The sequence below is a fragment of the Microtus oregoni genome, unplaced genomic scaffold (assembly GCF_018167655.1).
Source record: "Microtus oregoni isolate MIOR12 unplaced genomic scaffold, Mior012 000058F_ref0000040, whole genome shotgun sequence".
In the NCBI taxonomy this organism is placed as follows: Eukaryota; Metazoa; Chordata; class Mammalia; order Rodentia; family Cricetidae; genus Microtus; species Microtus oregoni.
In genome coordinates this window covers 11,513,197-11,536,793 of record NW_024543834.1, presented here as the reverse complement: position 1 = coordinate 11,536,793, position 23,597 = coordinate 11,513,197, and positions in this window count along the sequence as shown.

Here is a 23,597-nt window from a genome sequence, read left to right as displayed (position 1 = left end):
GAACAAGGAATAGAGTGTGTGTGTGTGGGGGGGGGGAGGTGCCTAATATATTTCTCTGGGTGAATCCCATGGGGGAAAGATCCCTAAACTTATCTGAAAATGCACTATAATTTAAGGTTAACACTGGCATCAGGTAGTGAAGGCTAGTGGAGTTATATAAACAGAGCTATCTTTTCTTTGAGTGTTAACATTTTTTCATCAAGATATTGACCAGTATGCTATCAGGAACTGAACTGAGGCCAATGACATGATAACCATTTAAGGAGTACATATTCTCTTGGCCATAGCTATCAATGTTTGTTACTGTAGACTTTCTTTGGTAAAAATCTTGGTGGGGCAGGATATGTCGCCAGCACAGATCCTGGCAGTGGTCCCTCTGCAGTATGTGGGAAGGAGATAGTTTCAAAGTTCCTAGCATCTGGAACGTACTGTATTGCAGTAGGTCACATAAAGCTTTGCATTCGGGGAGTTTTGAGTTCTGCCTGCTTCTATTGCTGTTGCTGTTATTTACAAGGTTCTTGGTCCTGGAAAGTTCTGCCTACCAGAATTTTCTGTAATGGGACCCAGTGTGTGGTTACCAGTGGAGCTGACTGACTTAGGTTCATGGCTTGAACGTTATAGGGACCACTTTAGTTTCTAGGGCATAGCCTCCAGGCTTGTGTGTGAAGTTCTCAATGTTTTGTGGTATCTCTGTTGAGAATGAACTTGAGTCACCTTTTTTACTAGCAAGAGGAGCAATAGTGAGGATTCCAGGCAAGGTCAGAATCTTTAAGGCTGCACCGTAGACACTATAGAGGATCTTACAGTCCTGCTTAAGCCCCCACAATGTTAACTAATTCTTACAGAGCACACATTTACCCCCAGCCTGCTGATTGCATCAAGACAGGCACAGAAGTGTTCTGGTTTGGGAACCTAGACTCCTTTTAACCTGTAGCTCCATTTATTTATTTTTTTTTCTATTTCATTTAAATCGAAACTGACAGGGAAAAGAACAGGCTAAAAGAGTTATTTCCCTTAGTTACTTAATGGGATATGAAGCCCCAGCTTATGGTTGAAAATAAAACTTTCCACTTGGGTAAACATAATTCTTTCTCTCCTTTTCCCCCCAGAAATAATCCCATCCATTTACAAGGATACAGTAATTTAGTATAAAATACTTCCTCCTCAACATGCCCTGCTGTAATTACTTGGATATCTGCTTATTTCCCTTTGTCTGTGAATTTTGGACCATTTAGTCTTGACTTGGCAATAAAAACAGGCTAGGAGTCTGAAGACATGGGCAGAGATCCCCATACTGCCCAACAGTACCACAGCCCCTTAGCAACACCCTGCTTATTTTGGTTTCAGACCAAAAGTTTAGATGGCCTTGCACCCATGGTTTTAAGCTTTTTTTCCTTGGGGAAATACAGGAATCGTGTCTCTGAAGTTCAGAGCCTGTGCTGTGCCTATCAGAGAGGATGTATTGCCTGGCAGAAAAAGGAGCAAATACAATCGATGTTTTCTTAAGAGAGCTTCCTGTGCACTTAACCAAATGTTTTATCTTAGTCTCATTGCTTCCTTCCACCCCTTGCCAAGTGCTTCGGCTCTTTCTCAAATAATAAGGAGAATAATAAGGAGAGGGGCCAGAGCATTTATCATTTAAAATTATCTGTGAGATCCTTATGGAGTTCAATTAGTCTTACACTTTGTCATCCTTAATACTCAGTAAGCCACAGTTATTTTTTTCTTTTGAGAGCTTATTTTGCATTTACTAATATGCATTAAAATGTAATAAACAGAAATTGGACTGGAAACAAAAAGCACATATTAATTATATCAAGATTTCATTCCTCCTTCGTGGAAGCAATGTGAAAGACTTCTCAGCTTGTTTAATATTGAAATGTTATGATTATACCTCATGCTATTACTGAGGAAGCAGTGGCAGGTTCTGCCAAAGAAGAGCCCAGACTTCAGGGTGTTAAAGAGAGTACAGCTAACGAGACTTCAATACAGAAGAGTGTAAATGGAGACTGAGCATTTTGGCTTCCCAGCACCGAACAATCACACAGAAACTACAATAATTACAACACTGTTTGACCTACTAACTCAGGTTTCTCACTCTTGTATTTTAAATTAACCCATTTCTATTTAATCTATGTATAACCACAAGGCTGTGCCCTAGAGGTAAGAGTCTGGTATCTCCCTCCTTTAGCAGCTACATGGCTTCTCCTTGATTCTGCCTACTCTCTATTTCCTTCCTGGCTTTACTCTGCTAAGCCATTGGACAAAACAGCTTTATTCATTAAGCAATAAAGGCAACACTTAAACAGGATATCCCACATTATCTCCCCTTTTCTGTCTAGATAAAAAGGAAGGTTTTAACTTTAACATAGTGAAATTACATATAGCAAAACTGTTATTAAACTTGGATTGGCACATAAAATGAAAAAGAGTTTTCTTTTTTAAAAAGTAAAAGAAATTATAGTTACAATATTTAGTCCACTTATATTTGGCAAATTAAGGAAAATACTTTTTCATCTATCCTATCTATGTGAGTCTAAAGTTCTATATCTAATTTATCTTTTATTATAACTAAGGAAAACTGTAGTGATAACTAGTTTTTAACCAAACAAAGACCCCAGAAGGATATAATATTACCTAAGGAAACAGGAATTGTATTGCAAACAACTTCCAAAGTTTTAGAAATGACAGAGACATCTTGCTGCCTGGACAGTCACATAAAGTGCTTCTGTAACATTGGGGCATCCATCTTCAGCCTAGAGGCTCAAAGTGTCTGGCCAACTTTTCCATGGAGCAGGAAAATTTAAAGATTGTTTCACCTATATTGGCAGTTTGTCAGTCACTTTCTTCTGTGTCCTGACAGTTTCCTCTGTGAAGCAGGAACCCTGAAGAAGCATTCCATCATTTAGAAGGTTCAGCAATAACTTTTCTGTGAGTTCTGCATGTCCATTTTATGCAGAATACCATCAAGCAGTCAAGGCAAGAGCAGTTTCTAGCTAGCTTTGTCACATTGAAGGCAAATTCCATAACAAGTTTCTTGAATGCCCATCAACCTCTCTGAAGTAATTGGTGCTGCCAGAAGCAGATATGTCTCACTATTGAGAAAAGTCTAAGTTCTTAAAACCTTATAAATGTCATTTTCTGTAGGTCTTTGAAGTGTTGAAGAGTATCTGTCTAGCTGAAATATATCTCTGTATATCAAGAAAACCTAACTGACATGACTACAAGTTTGACTATTATAGAGGACTGTCTATTAATCTGTATTTCTTAAATACACATTTTAAATAAGTTCTATAAACATAATAGCTTAAACAAGAGTAGAAATACATATACACAGTGTACAAAATCAGTTTTAAATTTGTATCAAAATCTATACCAATGCAAAGTATTCATCTCTATATATCATATCCCCTTTAAATGAAAACAAACATTTATAACATTTCATGGAATTTGAGCATTGTTTTCTCCAAACTGCTTCCTGTCATTTATTGTGCCAAGTATTTTTAGGGCTTTGCAGAGACCTTTCAGGGGGTCTTGTTCCATCAAACCACATTAGCCTGGAAGGAACCCCCAGGTTCCGATCCTCTGTGGAAACAAGAGGAGATCATTTTGTCCCAAAGTAACATATCTTTAGACTCAAATTTTGAAGCTAAAATGCCTTTATGTTGGTTTAGCTTAGCAGCCTCCAGAATCAAATATCTTTCTGCAGTCAAAAAATTCAAGGAAAATACAATAATATACATACTCTAGGCTCTTTGGTTATTTTCCATCTTTAACGTGGCTTTTTTTAAACTCTATTACTTTTTAATATTTGTTATCTTTATTCCTTTAATCTACGAATGTCTATACCCTTTTTCCTCTCTCTCCCAAGCCTATTTACATCTTTTAAATGCACTGTGACCTGCTCATAGGTTTATCTTTTATGAATCTGTCCTTATTGTATATCTGTAATCATTTTCTGACTGGGAACACTTTTTTTTTAAATGCTAAGTGGCTGTGGCTAGGACCAACTTTGCATCCCTGCCTGTTGGCTCCATCTTGTCCAACGTGGTGGAGGTGTCTGCTAGCCATGCTTACCACCCCAGCTCCAGGGACACATTTGCCATTAAGTAACCAGTAGCATGTTGCTCACAAACCACATGCAAATGCAGGACCTCCTGAAAGAGCCAGAGTTGGTGTTGCCAACATGAACCATGAAACCATCTCTTAAAGACACCATGCAGTTTTTGCTGCTAACGCTGAGTCAGAAAGCCTTCTCTTAAAGGAACCATACCTCTGCTTGCCACCAGCAATAAAACAATGTAACTACTAAGAAGCTGTGCGAGGCTCCCATTTTTGTGGGTCTAGAAGCCTTCTTTTTTAAAATCTCTTTTTAAGTCTTATATGGATCCATGCCCCAGACAGTGGCTGCCATGTTGTAACCAGAGACTGTACATTTTGATTCAGGCTGCCCAGACCAGGATAATCACAAAGAAACTATATTAGTGACAACACTGTTTGGCCTATTAGCTCAGGCTTTTTACTCTTATGTCTTAAATTAACCCATTTCTATTAATCTTTGTATTACCATGAGGCTATGGACTACTGGTAAGGTTCCAGCATCAGTGTCCCTCTGCAACTACATTGCATCTCTTTTACTCTGCCTACTCTCTTTATATTTCCTGCCTGGCTTTACTCAGCTAAGCAGTTGGCCAAAACAGCTTATTTTATTGGTTAAATCATTAACCAATAAAAGCAACACAACATTTATACAGAAGGACCTCCTATATCAGAGGAGTAGATAAATGGGGTGATAATTCAATTGGAAGAAAATGTACCTATCACACACCAGGAAAAAAGTAGTAGATCTGGGAACTTGAAAGATTTGGAAGCAAAACCTCCTTTGCTAGAGATCATGAATTATGCTGGGGGTTGGTAGCAAAGTGACAGGTGGTATAAGATTATATAAAAAGTGGATACCTGCTATTCTGCTGTAAATCAGAATTTTTTCAGAGACTCAAGCTCATCTCAAACATTTGCTTTGGGTTCTTGCCAGGCTAACATTTTCCCAAGCAACAGTTTAAAAGAAGAGCCCAATTTATTTGGTTCCATGAGCCTTGTGTGGCAGTCTAGTGGCATTCATTGATATTGTCAGAGTTTGGTTTAGCCTAATAGGGAAATGATAACAGAGAACAACCAAGAAATCACTTCCTTCCTTCTTTCCTTTCTTTCATTTTCTGTTTATATTTTATTTTAGAGACAGGGTTTCTCTGCAGCTTTGGAGCCTATCCTAGAATTCACTCTGTAGACCAGGCTGGCCTTGAACTCACAGAGATCTTACTGTCTCTTTCACCTAGGTCCTGGGATTTAAGGTGTGTGCCATGACCACTCAGCAAGAAATCACTCTGAAAATATACATTATGATTGATGTTAGATGTAAGAGGCAATGGATTGAGAAAAGGGAATCATGCTTGTACAAAACTAGTCTTTTGTCTTGAAGCCAAGTTAGGGCAATAATGATAAACATTTATTTCTAAAATATTTATCTATTCTTATTTTATGTTTATGAGTGTTTGTCTGTATGAAAGTCTGTGTACCAAATGCATGAAGAGTCAGAAAAAGCTAGAAGAAGGAATTGGATCCCCTGTAGCTGAAAGTACTAACAACTGGGAAGCTGCTTTGTCACTGTTGGGAATCAAACCTGGCTCTCTTTATAAGAGCAACCAATGCTCTTAACAGCTGAGCTATCTTTTAAGTGCAGAAATACTTAACTTTATATTATATCCATGCACCCAATTGGTTTCATGGTCTTGAGCAAAATGAATGTCTATTCTGTGCTCATATTGAATAGGAGACAGCAACAAGGTTGTTTTTTCCCTCATGGAATGAGTGAATGGAATAAAAGACTCCAGTAATAATATAAGGGGAGAGTTGAGGGTCAGTATCACAGTCACAGACAAATACTGGGTGAGTTCTTCGGTTTTTTTACTTTCAAGAAAATGATTCTTGCATGGTTTTGTTTATTCTATACACTATATAAGTATTGGAGTACAGATCACATGGAATTGTTTTTGAAGAATAAGGTGTTCTAAGTTTTAAAGATAGCTGTTTCATCTTCATAAGCATCTTTGAAAGATTTTCTTCCACTCTGCCCCTACCTTCCTGCAGTCATCTTTGCTCCCTAATCTAGAAGATTTTCTGTATAGCAAGCAACAGGTTACCCTCTTCTACACTGAGATGAAAGGCAATGGATGTAGATGCTTGGATCCAGGTCTTCAGTGAATTAGTAGTTGTTTGCAAGATCAGAGGTGGTTCAGCTTCCTTTCCTCTAAAGAATGTATCCAAATCAACTAAGCATGACTCACATGCTTACAGTGACAGAAGTTGTAGGCATAGGGACTACATGAGTCTACACCAAGTCCTTTGTTTATAAGTTATGGTGTAACATGAGGGCCTGATTGTTGGGGTTTCTGTCCTGCCCAGTTCTCACAGCCAGTAACCCTATGTAACATTAGGGCCTGGAACATGGCTCAGTACCTTTTTATGGTGAGATAGGTCACATCTTGCTTCTTCGGTGGTCTGGGGTCAATGGGAGGAATGGGCTTCCTCTTTCCCAGCATTTTCCTGTTCTCATTGCCGCACCACTACTTCCTATCTGGTTGACCTGCCTATACTTCCTGCCTGGCCAATCAGAATTTATTTAAAACATGATTGACAGAATACAGACAATTCTCTCACACCATTTCCCCCTCTTTTTTTTTTTTAACAAAAAAAAATATCTGTAGTCCATTTTTGGGGAATGTGGGCATAGTATTCCAGGCTACTTCCAGATGGTTGGGGGTGCTGAAAATCTTATGGGGACCTAAAGAAAATTTAGAGTCATGATCAAGTCCTGACTGGAGTATCCTGTGAGGCTTGATCATCTCAGGCAGCATATTGAATCTATTCTAGATGCAGAACTCTAACATCTGGGCCATCTGTTCCTACCAGAGATTTCTCAGGTGGTCTTCCTTGATCAAACTTGAGTTTTCTTAACTCAGAATGAATTCATGGCCTCTCATTTCCTGTGGAAACAAAAGCAAAATCTCTTCTCCAAAGTAACATACCTTTTGACTTCAAATTTGAAGTCAAGGTATTTTCAAAATATTTATCTTGGAGTAATTCTGCAGCATTTATAAGCAAGTATCTTTTAGCAGCTGTTGCTCCTTCCTCAGCATTCAAACAATTCAAAGAGAGCATAATAACATACAGTATCAAGACTCTCTGTGTATTTTTCATCTTTACGTGGCTTTATTTTAACCTCTATTTCTTTTATTTTTACTTTTAACTTTTGGATTTTTGAGACATGTTTTCTGTGTATCTTTGTCACGGAACTTCCTCTGTAGACCAGGCTGTCCTTGAACTCACAGAAATCCACCTGTCTCTGCCTGGCCTCCAAGTGCTGGGATTAAAGGTGTGTGCTATCACACCTTGAAGTTACAAAGGTCAGTCTACCTCTGTCTCCCAAGTGTTGGGATGAAAGGTGTGTACAACCACACCCAACTTCTCTGTTTCTTTCTTTTTTATTTTAGGACTTTAATCTTTTTTTTAAGACTGCATATATTTTTAACACACTGTAAATCATTTAGAGGTTTTTTTTTGTCTTTGAATCTCTCTTTACTGAATATCTCCATTTTTCTTACAACATGAGTCTTTAATTTATCAAGTAATATGGGTAGCATTAAAGCTGAAGTTTTGATAGCTGGATTCAGCCCATTCCTTAGCTTTATAAGATTCCAGCCTCATGGCTGAGGTACCATCCAGAGCCATGTTCACTGCCACAATTCTATGGCATTTCAGGGTCTCTGCCAGCAAGTAAGCTGCAGCAGGGAGCTCAGAAACCACACTCAAATGCTCTATAGATGGACTGCCTGCCTGAAAGAGTCAGAGTTTGCCTTGGCAGGATGGCCCAGAAAACCGGCATTTTGAAAAGGCACGGCTTTTCCCTGCTATCGCTGAAAACCAAAAAGCATGTGGTCACCTTTTCATCAACCCCATTTAAGTGTTTTGTGGCAGGACCTCTTAAAAGAGCTGCAAGGTTTTGTAGCTAAAGCTGAGTTAGGAAGCCTTTCTTAAATGAGAGTGCTTGCTTCTAGCAAATAAAACAGATCCAAGAAATTGATTGCTGCTACCAATAAAACACTCTATTCTCTCCCAAGCCTTCTGTGGATGCAGTTATCCATAAGGGTACAATTCTATAACATGAAGGCCTGCTTGTTGGGGTTCTGTTCTTCCCAGTTTCCACAGCCCATAACCCCCTGTAACATGAGGTCCTGGTACATGACTTGGTACCTTTTTCGGCGGAGTAGGTCACATCTTGCTTCTTTGGTGGTCTGGGGATGACTGGGAGGAATGGGCTTCCTCCTTCCCAGCATTCTTTTGTTCTCATCGCCCCACTTCTACTTCCTTTCTGTTTGACCCACCTATACTTCCTCCCTGGCCAATCAGCATTTATTTAAAACATGATTGACAGAATACAGAAAATTCTCCTGCACCATTATGGTCATTAGCTTGGTGGTTTTATGAAACTCCCAATAATGGGATCAGGTGTATCTCTGACTCTTTTGCCTGACCTTGGGACTCTTTTCCTCCCATTAGGTTGCCTTATCTTATTGTATCTTGTTTTGTCTTGTTTGGTTGTTCTCTCTTGGAGGATTGCTCTATTCTGAAAGGAAACAAAGTAGAGATGGATCTGGGGGAAAAAGGAGGTGGCAAAATTAGCAGGAAGGGAAACCGTCATCAGAATTATTGTATGAGAGAATAATCAATATTCAAAACAACAACAGCAACAACTATGAACTTCATGTAGGGAATTTAGGTTAAAACAGAAAGAGATTTATCTTGTTGTCCATGTTTGTTCGACAATGTTTAGGTCAATTCAAAGATAAGTTTGCTACATATGAGAAAATAAAAAGGACCCTGTAAGCTTTTCCAAATATATAGGACTCTGTGTTTGGCACTCATGTTCCTTGTTTTGTTCCCTAATTTAACTTTATATATTCTTATATTGTATCTTCTTATAGCTTTTTAAGGCATGCCACATATCTATACTGGCATAGCATCCTCATGATTCTAGTAATGAATGAGAGGCCTAGTAACATCCTAGAACAAATGGGTAGATGATGACTGAAATGGTTTTATTCATGAGTGTCCCACTTAGGGTTCCTATTGCTATGCTAAATATCATGACCAAAAGCAACTGGGGAAGCAAAGGAAATATTTGGCTTATTGTAGTAGAAAAACGTGGGCCTGCTTTTCATCCCAGCCTCCCAGCAAGCATAACCCCTGAAATAATTACACAGAAACTGTATTAATTAAATTACTGCCTGGCCCATTAGTTCTAGCCTCTTATTGGCTAACTCTCCCATTTCAGTTTAACTGATTTCTAATAATCTGTATATCACCACAAGGTCGTGGCTTACTTGGAAAGATTCTAACCAGCATTCTTCTTCGGCAGGGAAATTATGGCTTCCGCTACACCTCCCTTCTTCCCAGCATTCTGTTCTGCCTACTCTGCCCACTTAAGGGCTACCCTATCAAAAGGCTAAGGCAGTCCCTTTATTCAACCAATGAAAGCAACACACAAACAGAAGAACACCCTACACCAGCTTATACTTTCATACCATAGTGCATTATTGAAGGAAGTCAGGACAAGTTCTCAAACAGATGGCAGAAGCAGATTCAGAGGCCATGCAGGGATGCTATTTACTAACTTGCTCATCCTGCTTCATTATAAAATGCAGGACCACTAGCCCTGGGATGGCACCACCCATAATGGACTGGACACTCTCATAAATCACTAATTAGGAAAATGTCCTACAGGCTTGCCTACAGCCAGATCTTATGGAGGCATTTTCTCAATTGAAGTTCCCATCTCTCAAAAGACTCTAGCCCATGCCTTGTTGACATAAAACTGTTTGCACAATGGGTAATTTTAGATCAATAGCTCTAGATATGATGTTGGACCTCCATTCAAACTATAAACAGCTTTGATAGTCAGGTTCATATTATTTCAGCTCTTTGAGTCTCAGTTTCCTTATGTAAAAAGTGGATAGCAAGCCTTTAGTCTTGGAGATATTTTCAAATGATCAATATTGACATTTTAGGATTTTTCACATCTCTGCAAATACTGAAGTAAATGCTTCTGTCTAGATTACTTTCCCACGTACTGGAAAAGGATAGTAGAAGATGTTTGTTTTCTAAATGTTGTGTTTACTTAGACATATACAAAAACTGTCCAGGGTTTTGCAGAATTGTCAAAGAAATCTTTTTTCCAGATTCTTATGTACTCTTTTCTAATATTAATCCTTAAGGAAGTCCCTCCACACATGACTATTCTTCTCCACCTCCTCTTCACAATATTTTCACTTTTTAGAAAGGATCAATGTTTTGCTTACAATGCAGACTGTTATTCAGTGCCCTAGGTATTAAGTATTTCTGATGCAGCAAGAAAGGGGCTGAAAAGAAGAGAGGCCCTGTAAAAGCAAAGCAAGTCTGTAGAGCTCTTTCCTCCAGAACAAAGTCTGCTGACAATAGTCTGTGTTTTTTCCTGCTCATCAATCTATATCTGAATTAGAATTAGAAAAAGTCATTCCTGTCACAGAATCATTTGTTTAAAAGATTCCTAAAACATGGAGTCAGGCTGTTTCATATAAAAACATAAATGTTCTTATTTGACTGGCTTGATCAGTGGGTCTCTGTAGGAGGAGGCTACTTGTTTGTTCCTAGATACTCAGCCCCAAAATAAGCACAAAGAGACTATATTAATTAAATCAAGGCTTGGCCCATTAGCTCTAGCTTCCTATTGGCTAAGTCTTACATATTAATTTAACCCATTTCTATTCATCTGTATATTGCCATATGGCTGTGGCTTACTGGGTAAAGTTACATCCTGTCTGTCTCTAGAAGGGCTACATGGTGTCTTTCTGATTCTGCCTCCTTTCTCCCAACATTCAGTTTAGTTTTGCCCACCTAACTCGACTATATGCTATTTTGCTAAGCCAGTTTCATTATTAATCATTGGTATTCACAACATACAGAGGGAAATCCCACATCTTAACCTTTGTAGTGCTGCATCCCTTCAATACAGTTCCTCATTTTGTGGTGATTCCCAACTATAAAATTATATCATTACTACTTCATAATTATAACTTTGCTATTGATATGAATTGTAATATAAACATTTTATTCAGATTACTTGATTTGAAACCCTCAAATCCACAAGTTGAGAACAGCTGGGTTCAATGTGTAAAGGTAATTTTGCCCATCACTTTATATATAAGGTAGTTGCAATAGTTATATGTCTTATTGCTGCAATAAAATACCCAACAAAAGCAACATAAGGAAGGAAACATTTATTTTTGCTCACATTTCAGTGGCAAAGTCCATCAAGGTGAGGGTGGCAAGGCAGAAAAGTTATGACTTTGATCACATTGATGCTGCAGTTAAGAAACAGAGGTAGGGGCTGGAGAGATAGCTCATCAACTAACAAAACTGAATGCTCTTCCAGATGACACTGGTTCAATTCCCAACTCCCCTATGAAAGTTCACAACTATTTGTAACTCCAGTCCCAGGGAATGCAATGCCCTCTTATGACATCCATGGTCATAAAGCACACATGTGATGCACAGACACATAGTAGGCATGTAGGAAAAACACCAAAGCACATAAAATATATCAATCAACCAATTAATTGATTAAAGGAAGTAAGAAGTAGTAGAGATAGATTAATGTTGATGCTCAGATTGCTTCCCCTTCTATATTCACTCTGGGATCCCAACCCATAGAATAGTGCCATCTTCATTTAGGGGGAGTATCCCCATTTCAGTCAAATCAGTGTTTATTCAAAGCAATGCCCAAATTTTTGTCTCCTATGTAGTTCTATCCAATTGCCTATATTAAATACCACAATTTTATATTTAAATACTTACTGAAATAATTCTTCATGTCTCGGATTTTTGACCTGTTTGTTAAAAGCATAATCATATTGTATGATAGATGAGAAGTTACATATTTTGCAACTCTACATTCTTATGGTGAAGATATTTTGGATGCCTGCTCAATATTTTGAATTGAGAGTATGGATATTTTCTAGAGCTCTTAGTAGTTCTATTTCTTTCTGTTGTCTGAGCTAAGAATTTGCCAGTATTTCAAAAAAAAAAACCACAGAACATTTGTGCTCATACAAGGAAATATAATTAAAGTCAGTGAGAAAGAGGAAAGACATCAAAGAGGGGCTTACTTGGAAAAAGAGGACTGTCAGCTGGCAAAATAAGGGTTCAGAGAAGATAATGAAAAGTGAAATGACCAAAAATTCACTATCTGTATGTCAACACTGCTAATGAAAAGAAATAACATGATGAAAATTATGCGACAAAAATATGATATCTAAAGTTACAATGGTCAATGAACATTTTTAGCAGAAGACTGAACGTGATGGGAACAGAGACAGCGAACTTCAAAGTTGGTGAAGTTGTAAATGTCCAATCTGAAGAACATAAGATTTTAAGAAGCAAAAATCAAGAAAAGCATGAATAGAGCCTCATTACTGTGGGAAATAACTCATCTCAGATCCGCGATAGGCACTTGTCTAAGAGATGACAGAAAGGGCAGGCTTGGTTTTCTTTTTGAAAGAAATAGCAGCCATACATTGACGAATTCAATAAGTTCAGCAAATTTGAACAGAATATCTTCAAATGAAACACAACCATGAGAATCCAAAGTGAGATTATTGAAAATGAAAGAGAAACGTTTGGAATCAGAGAAATATAAGTTATGGAATGGAGTCCAATCACTCAAATGTTGCTAATTTTTCTTTAGAAGCTATGGAAGCCAGGGGCCAGTGATGAAAGACAGGAAATCCCATGAATAGCAAATTCTGCATTCAGTGAAATAGTTCTTCAAAAATGAAGGAAAATGTCAAGATAGGCTCCAAATTAAGAAAATGAATAAAATACTTTACTAGTATGTGTATAAGATGCCATAGAGATATTATTTGGTAATAAGTCATAAACATGGAGAAGCTTGGGAGTATGAAAGTAAAACTAACACTTTTTCTTAATTAAAAATTGAAGTAAATCTGATAATAGTGTTGGAGGCATGTCTCCTGTATATGTCATAGGTAATTGAAAAAACTAAGCTACATTTTCTGTGAGGTCAAATGTTAGTTTTTAATGTGCTTTGAAAGACTAAGAGATAAAATACTAGTGAGATCATTTATGATTTATATAAAGTGTATATTATTAAATCAAGTGGTAGTTAATGCTTGCATAAAATTAAAAGAACTTCTATTGATACTGTATTCCTGGTTAGACAGGCTTCAAGCTTCACCATATAACAACTATAACATTTGAAAATATTGAGCTCTAAATTCTCAGTTCTAAGACAAAATAAAACCTAATTTAATACAAGTTTTCATGTTTTAGGATGTTTTTCCTCCCAGGAAAGATGACCGATAGTCATTTAATTATGATTGATAATGTACAAGCCATTGATAACAACACAACACACCTAATTTTGAAATTCCTTACTTTTCAAGTAATATGTTACAGTATGTATGTGTTACTGTGTTGAACTGTATCCCCAACTTCATGATGTACATTGAGTATTCTTTAATCTGTGTCTAAATTAGTATCTATAAAATACGTTTTTCTAGTTTACATACACCTTTGATCGCATATATGGAATTTTATTACAAAATGATTTTAGCTTGAAGTCTCACCTTTTAAATTACATTTTCCACAAAATAGGCTAAATGTATTCAAAGCATCTTGAAAGATATTTTAAAGCTTAAAAATTTAAAAGAAAATTCAATAATTTGGCCTCATTTTAAAACTATTTAAGATGAAAATTAGTCATTTCTGAGAGATACTTTGATGGGATTTTAAATAGCAAAAGCAAAACACAATGTCCCCATTCACTTAAGAGGCAGAATTAAATACATTGAAAAGATGGTCTAAAATATGGAGAGAAATGTCCATGTTCAGTCAGGTAGCAACTGAACAATCAATATTTGAAGTTGAAGTTAATGCCATCTTTGCCTAGTAAATTTTTATTCACAGTCAGCTGTGACACCAAAAGAGAAACTCCTATGCTCTACGTGGTGTGATTTCTTGATCTTGAGGTCACTTTTCTAATTTCATGGAAATCAAATGCCTGTGAAGAAATTGTCCAAAATGGAAATCTCCTATCCTGTGAAAGTGGTGGTAGATTGCAATTATAATCATTTGTTACTTATTAAACAATTTCTTCATGCCTGTCACTTTCTTAAATGTTGCTACATGTTTGAAACTCACAATGTGTCATTTAGTAGCTGAAAAATAAACTTGCAGAATTAAGTCACTCACAAGATTATAGTCAGTGGTGAGATGAAAGGACATAATTATAAAATACACTATGCTGATCAACTGTTAGTAAAGACTAAAAGTAAGAATAAATCAATCTCTTATAACCTGAATTTATCCTTACTATCTTTTCCATGGAATTGAATACATAGGGAGTTTAACAGAGGCAGAATAGTTTCCTAGCATAGAAAGCAGGTAAAGACTAGTTTACTTCATTGATGTAGTTACACTTCAAGTATGCAAGCTGCCCTCCAAACCATTTTGTATCTCATCTTCACCTTCCCAATAGCAACATTTCAGTGTGGTCTCTGCCGTGGTACTATAGAAGTCACAAGAAAGGATATCTAGTGGTCACATATGGGGCCTCTCAAGGTTTGGAAATTCACCTTGACACCAACACAATGATTCTGGCAAGTTAGTTCTTGTACCATCTTCAAATCAGGATACTTCTTATAGAGATATTGTTATGCTCAATAATATATCTCATCTAAAATAATTCCCATACCCCCTGTTGAAAGGGGAGGGCTGCTTGTTAATCCTCAGCCACCCAGAACTGAAATAATCACGCAAAAACTATAATAATTAAAACAACGCTTGGCCCATTAGCTCTAACTTCTCATTGGCTAACTCCTACATCTTAGTTTAACCCATTTCTATTAATCTGTGTATCACCATGTAACAGTGGCTTACCAGCTAAGTTTTAGTAGCAGGTCTTACTCTGGCGGCAGATCCATGGCATCTCTCTGACTCTGCTTTCTTCCTCCCAGAATTCAGTTCCATCTTCCATGCCTACCTAAGTTCTGCCCTATCAACAGGCCAGGGAAATTTCTTTATTCATTAACCAATGAAAGCTGCGCACGGGCAGAAGGACCTCTCACACCACCTTCTGTCATAGGACAAGTAACATACCAACTGCTGTCATTATCCTTATTTCTGTTGTCATTTGACTCATGGTATCTTCTGCGTGACAAATGACAAAGGCATAACGCGAAAGTCCATGGTCTATTACAAAATGTAGTGTTCCAACTTTCTCCCTAGAGACTTAGTCACACTTGTATTTGATTCTACTGCATGAAATGGCTTCTGTGTCTTTATAAGTGTTATTTTGCTAAAGCAAAATATTCAAAGTAGAGGTAGTTCAAGTACAGAATACTATCAGAGTGCTTTTTAATCATTTTTTCTTTGCATATTTTTCCTAAAAATCATTCTTTTAAAACTCTCAGCAGTTTGTGTTTGTATATTTATGAATATAAAGTGTTTGTATAAACATAGGTAGCAATAATTAATTTAAAAAGAGATCAAAGATTTGAAAAAGAACAAGGAAGTATATATGGGAAGATTTGGAGGAAGGAAAGGGAAGAAGGAAATCATGTTCATTATTATTTCATAAATAAAAAAATAGCAAAGTCTTACATCTTGAGTTGGGATTTTCATAAGCATTTTTGGTATAAATGTGTAGTAGTAACTGATGCTATAAGAGACAACTGTGTCTCTTCGAAGTCTTAAAGATTTGCTTTACAAGTCACTTGAGTTGGCTTAAAAGAATGGTAGGGAAGGATCCAATGGGTATGGTGTTCTGCATAACTTGGAATACATTTGCAAAACAGTAACTAAACAATTCTTCATCTTGCTGTAGGAAATTGGAAATGGTTGTTATTTTAGAACAAAAAGAAAGCCTGTTTAGAATATAGGAGAGCCAGTTGCTAGAAGAAAATCTTTGTTAATAAAGTAAGGACCCACCTTTGAGTGAGCAACAATAAGCAACAGTTCCTTTTCTCAGTGCGGAAGGCAAGAGTAAGGAGACACAGTTTAGGACATTGAGTCTGATAATTTTATTAAATATTGATTTTTGAAAAATATATCTATTCACTGAGCCATGAGCCTCAGAAGATGAGGGTTGGTGATAAAAATAATTAGCCATAGTATTTCAGTTTTACTGCAAGCAAAATGAGTTGGTAGACTCTATTTGTGGAACCAGATATAAAAGTAACTCCTCTTGGATAGTAGATAATGCTCATTCTCCAACAACAGCCTGGTCCTCTTCTGAATGATCACATTTGTTTCTTCATGTCTCCAGGGGTTGGCAAAGCCAGAATTTCTATCCCAGTAATATACATTCAAATATTTTAAACCCAGTCTTCTAAGACAGTGCTGAATGCCCTAAGAAATTATTCCGTGTGGTGGAATAATAAATCAGAGACTCACTTGAATAAAGACCAGTAGTGAGCAGTGGCCTTACTTACTCCATATGCTTGGCATCAGCAGCATTTCAAACTCCAGGGAGTCAGACAGCCTTCAATTTTGCTGACCTCTGTAGAGGTTAATGTGGAAAAATATTGATTCATTCAATTAGTATTTCCTAAATTCAAGAATATAAATATCAGTTCTTCCATATTCCAACATCTGTAAATACAATGAGTTTTTAATGCAATACTATCAATATTAGTATCCTTTCTGGGAAATGGTTTTCTCCCCATTTTTTGAGGCAAATCATTCAGCATTATCCTTATAGTGAATAATATATTTAATGAAGCATACAAGCTGAGAACGGATTAAATGGTTCCATTTACTAAAATGGAAATAGTACAGGTACTGGGACAAATGAACTTCAATTAACCACACATACTATGTGGCATCACTCGAAGAGATTCGTGTTATCCCCATTTTACAAGGGAGAAAACTGAGGCTTAGTATTATAAGACTTAACTTCTGACATTAAATATGTTGGAATGAGATAAGACTTATAATGACAAATAGTGAATGGAAATACTGAAGAAGAACCTTCTAACACATGGCACTAGAAGAATTCCTGTAAGAATTTTCAAATGACATGCAGGTCAAATATTCATTAGCTAGGGATACAGGTAGGGGCTAGATAGAAGCAAGGTGGTAGACATGAGGGCATATACCTTAGAAGGATGGCATATTTAGCCAGCTAAGTGGAAGGTCTGTGCTTAGTTTAAAATAAAATCTTAAAAGAATGAATGCAGTAGCTGGGATTTTTATATTGCAGTGTCAATAACTTTCCATGGTACAGATTTCAAATTGGCTTTGCACCCTGGATAAGTATCTGTGCCATTTGATTTGGCTTTAAATTTGCATTATAGGAAACACAAATCACTCAAAGCAAAAATGCTCAAATTAAATGGGAATTCAGTTCCGAGTCTTTCTACTTCAGTGTTTGTAAGGATTTCCCTTAGGTGGCAAGATTCTACATCAATGGTTCTCAGCCTGTGGACTGCAACCCCTTTGGCAAACCTTTACCTTTCAAAATATTTACATTACAAATCATAACAGCAGTACAATGACAGTTGTGTTGTAGCAATGAAAATAGTTTTATAGTTGGAGGTCACTAAAGAGTTACAGCAGCAAGATGGTGGAGGACTATTGTTCTAAGTAAATATAGATGAGGAAAATAGACATTTCTATTTTATACATTTTTATTGATATTTATTGGGCTCTACATTTTTCTTTAATCCCCTTCCTAATTCTCCCCCTTCAACCCTCCTCCAACGTCCCCATGCTCCCAATTTACTCAGGAGATCTTTTCTTTTTCTATCTTCTACTTCCCATGTAGACTAAATCTATGTAAGTCTCTCTTAGTGTCCTCATTGTTGTCTTAGTTCTCTGGGATTGTGGTTTGTAGGCTGGCTTTCTTTGCTTTATGTTTAAAAACCACCTATGAGTGAGTACATGTGATAATTGTCTTTGTGTGTCTGGGTTACCTCACTCAAAATCTTTTCTAGCTCCATTCATTTTCCTGAAAAATTCAAGCTGCTGTTATTTTTTTCTGCTGTGTAGTACTCCATTGTGTAAATGTACCACATTTTTCTTATCCCTTTTTCGATCAAGGGACATTTAGGTTGTTTCCAGGTTCTGGCTATGACAAACAAAGCTGCTATGAACATAGTTGAGCATATGTTCTTGTGGCACAATTGAGCATCCTTTGGATATATACCCCAAAGTGGTATTACTGGGTCTTGAGGAAGGTTGTTTCCTAATTTTCTGAGAAATCACCACACTGACATATAAAGAGGCTGTTCCCACTTGCATTCCTACCAGCAATGCAGAACTGTTCACTTTACCCCACAACTTCTCCAGCATAAGCTGTCATCAGTGTTTTTGATCTTGGCCATTCTTACAGGTGTAGGATGGAATCTCAGAGTCGTTTGGATTTGCGTTTCTCTGATGACTAAGGATGTTAAACATTTCCTTAAGTGTCTTTCCTCTGTTGAGAGTTCTCTGTTTAGGTCTGTACTCCTTTTTTTAAAATGGATTATGTGATCTTTTAATATCCAATTTCTTGAGTTCTTTGTAAATTTGGAGATCAGACCTCTGATCTTTTTCCACTCTGTAGGCTGTTGTTTTGTCTTGTTGACCATGTCCTTAGCTTTACAGAGGCTTTAGAGTATTACAGTCCAATCTCTCTCATGAACATTGATGCAAAAATACTAAATAAAATACTAGCAAATAAAATCCAAGAACACATCAGAAACATCATACACCATGATCTAGTCAGCTTCATCCCACAGATGCAGGGATGGTCCAACATACAAAAATCTGTCAACATAATCCACCATATAAACAAGATGAAAAATAAAAAAAACACATGATCATCTCATTAGATGCCGAAAAAGCATTTGACAAAATACAACATCCCTTTATGATAAAGGTTTTGGAAAGAGCAGGGATACAAGGAACATATCTAAACATAATTAAGGCACTATTCAGCAATCCAACAGACAACATCAAACTAAATGGAGAGAAACTCCCTGCGATTACACTGAAATCAGGAACAAGACAAGGTTGTCCACTCTCTCCATATCTATTCAATATAGTTCTTGAGATCCTAGCTAGAGCAATAAGACACCAAAGGGAGATCATGTGGATACAAATTGGAAAAGAAGAATTCAAACTCTCACTGTTTGCTGATGATATGATAGTTTTCATAAGTATCCCAAAAATTCTACCAGGGAACTTCTACAACTCATAAACACTTTCATCAATGTAGCAGGATAATAGATTAACTAAAAAATTCAATAGCCCTCCTGTACACAGATGATAAAAGGGCTGGGGAAGAAATTGGAGAATCAACACCATTCACAATAGCCACAAATAGAATAAAGTATCTCAGAGTAACTCTAAACAAACAAGTGGAAGACTTGTGTGACAAGAAATTTAAATCTTTGAAGAAAGAAATTGAAGAAGACACCAGAAAGTGGAAAATCTTTCATGCTCTTGGGTAGGCAGAATTAACATAGTAAAGTAGGCGATCTTACAAAAAGCAATCTACAGTTTCAATGCAATGCCCATCAAAATCCCAGCAAAATTCTTCAAAGACCTCGAAAGAACGGTACTCAACTACACATGGAAACGCAAAAAAACCCATGATAGCCAAAACAATCCTGTACAATAAAAGAACTTCTGGAGGCATCACAATCCCTGACTTCAAACTCCACTACAGAGCTACAAAACTGAAAACAGCCTGGTATTGGCATAAAAACAGACAGGGGGACTAGTGGAACCAAACAGAAGACCTGGATATCAATCCACACATCTTTGAACACCTGATCTTTGATAAAGAAGCAAAAAATATCAAAAGGAAAAAAAAGCATATTTCACAAGTGGTGCTGTCATAACTGGATATCAACATGTAGAAGAATGAAAATAGAGCCATATCTATCACCATGCACAAAACTCAAGTCCAAATGGATCAAAGACCTCAACATAAAGCCAGCCACACTGAACTTTATAGAAGAGAAAGTGGGAAGTACACTTGAACACATTGGCACAGGGAATCACTTCCTAAATATAATCCTAGCAGCACAGACACAGAGAGAAATAATTAATAAATGGGACCTCCTGAAAATAGACATATCTTATACATGTCTGGATTCTTTCTTAAATAAACTGTTCTTCTATGAAGTTCATAGTGATCCAACTAGGAAGTCAGGGGAACTTGTGAAGTCATAAGTACTGTACTCAGCAAGACTGGGTTGGGGGTTTTGAATGAGATAACGAGAATTAGGACTTGGAAGACAGACTGAGTCTTTGTAGGTGTTGATTTCTGCTTAACCTCTGCGCTCCCATCTGTGCAATGAAGCCTCTGTAGGATATTGTGATATACTCACCCTAGTGAGAAATCTTTGATTTTGCAGTTTCTGACATAAGAAGTAGGAGAGACTGAACATTAGCCTTGAGTACAATCCATTTTCTGTATTATTATTTTACGTGGCAATTTTGAGGTCATGTCAAGTATGCATTTAAAGAAGGAATGATTCTCCTGCAAATTAAACCAAATGAATAGTCACTGATGTCTTCATGGAGAAGGGAGTTTAGATAACCTCAATTAAAAACAAATATCACCATACATCAGTGTTCGTGCTTTCTGAACATTGCATAAATGCACAGTTCCATTCTCTTCCTTTGTGTCTGCTCTCTTTACTCAGTAGAGTATTTTCGTGGCTTGTCCCTGTTATGTATGGATCAGCAATTCAGAGTTTGCCTTTTGTTCTGTAAAATTATACCTTTGTTAAAAATACTATTTAAAATAAAATCAAAAGAATCATCTTCTGTAGGTCTGTTTAGACTTAGGTTGGGAGTAAATAAATACAATAGGGGAGAAGAGGAGTTGGCTGCACCACAAAATCATCTTCATGTTGGATTCTTTATCACACATGAAGGGGAAACTATTTTAGTTTATAATGCATTAGTTTCCCCCATTTTGTTCCCATTTGGGACAATGTTAGACACACAGGCTTTATGACAAATAAATAGTGAAAATTGCGACTTCTTCCTTTCCAATTTGCATCCCTTTTGATTTCCTTTTGTTGTCTTATTGCTCTAGCTACAACTACAAGTTCTATTTGAATAGATACAGAGAGAGTGGACAACCTTGTCTTGTTCCTGATTCTAGTTGAATCATCACTTTGAGTTTCTCTCCATTTAGTTTGATGTTGGCTGTTGGTTTGTTGTATGTAAGCCTTTATTATATTTAGGTATGTTTCATGTATTTCTTCTCTCTCCAAGATGTTTTTTATGAAGGGATGTTGAATTTTGTCGAGATTTTTTTCAGCATCTAATGAGATGGTCATGTTTTCTTTTTTCTTTCAGTTTGTTTATATGATGGATTACGTTGTCAGATTTTCATTGATTGAACCATCCCTACATCTCTGGGATAAAGCCAACTTGATCATGGTGGATGATTTTTCTAATGTGTTCTTGGATTTGGTTTGCCAGTATTTTATTGAGTATCTCTGCATCAGTGTTCATGAGGGAGATTGATCTATAATTCTTTTCATTCTTTTTCTTGTTTCTGTCTTTGTGTGGGTAACTGTAACCTCATAAAAAGAGTTTAGCAATGTCCCTTCTGCTTCTATTATATAGAATAATTTGAGAAGTATTGATATTAGCTCTTTCTTGAAATTCTGATAAACTTCTGAGCTAAAACTGTCTGGTCTGGCCCTGGCCTCTTTTTTTTTGGGGGGGGGAGACTTTGATGGTTGCTTTTACCTATTTTTAGTGGTTACAAATCTTACAAATCTATTCATTTTTTTTACTTGTTCTTGATTTAATTTGGTATGTGGTACCTATCCAGAAAATGGTCACTTCTTACCAATGATGACAAGACCTTGAGAATGGATCTGTTTTTCTAATATGAGGTAGGATGGGATTGACTACAAGACTAAAGGCTTTTAAGCTGTTTAGTACACGCCTTCATTAGACTGGTGTGGACTACTCCTTTCTGATTCTGATTGCCTTCCCTGGGATTACAAAGGCAATTTGTCATCAGAGCACCTGAGAGCTGAATTGAAGGTAGTGTGTTTTCTGGCGTACCAGTAAGGAGTTCTATTGAGTTCACATGATAATTTAAAAATATTTAGTCTTAGCCGGGTGGTGGTGGCGCACGCCTTTAATCCCAGCACTCGGGAGGCAGAGGCAGGTGGATCTCTGTGAGTTCGAGGCCAGCCTGGTCTACAAGAGCTAGTTCCAGGACAGGAAACTAAAGCTACGGAGAAACCCTTTCTTGAAAATCCAAAAAAAAAAAAAAAATTAGTCTTTGTGCCTGTGTCTCTTTGCATCATTTCTAACTGATTGATATATAATAGATTTGGTGAAACTGGGCACTCTATTAGTTGACAGTACCTCCAACAATCTTGTTAATTGTCTTCCTTTTACATATAACTTTATTCATTCATTCACTCACTCAAATACTGTTTTAGGGTATAAGGCACCTAAGCCTCAGGAATTCCTGCTTTTTTCCACAATTGTACCTAATATTCATTTTTAAGACTCTGGTATCATCTCCTCTAAAAATATTTCCCACTTCTGCACCTCTGAAGGCCTTGCTTTTTTTATTGATCTTAGATACTGCTACCTTGCACCTGATTTATAATGTTTGCTTTAAGGGAATAGGTTTTTTTGGCATGAAGACATTTCAATCTCTAAAGAGATATAAAAGATTATCAAATCATAAATTGTGGGAATGCTGAGTAATCAGTGCATTGTGTGTAGTGTGTATGTTACACTATTCATCATGGTGGAAAACATCCAAGCAAGGCAATATAAGGAAAGAAAGATTAATTTTGATTAATTAGTACAGAAGTACATGCCCACATTGATCTATTGCATTTATTATCATATGTTGTAAGGTCAAACATTATGGTGAGTTGCATGCAGCAGGACAAAGTTTCTCACTTATAGGTGGATAGGAGGCAGAGATAGGCAATCAGGTGGGTTAGCAGGCCAGGGCAAGATTCAGCATTGAGGAAATCATTTCTTTTTTTTTTTTCAAGGTAAATTTATTTATTTATTAAGGATTTCTGCCTCGTCCCCACAACCGCTTCCCATTTCCCTCCCCCTCCCCCGATCAAGTCCCCCCCCCCCTCATCTGCTCGAAGAGCAATCAGGGTTCCCTGACCTGTGGGAAGCCCAAGGACTGCCCACCTCTATCCAGGTCTCGTAAGGTGAGCATTCAAACTGCCTAGGCTCCCACAAAGCCAGTACGTGCAGTAGGATCAAAAACCCACTGCAATTGTTCTTGAATTCTCAGTATTCCTCATTGTCCGCTATGTTCAGCTAGTCCGGATTTATCCCATGTTTTTTCAGACCTAGGCCAGCTGGCCTTGGTGAGATCCCAATAGAACATCCCCATTGTCTTAGTGTGTGGGTGCACCAGGAAATCATTTCTTCTGAGTATATCCTTCTTCCTAGTTTGCAATAACTGGGGACCAACC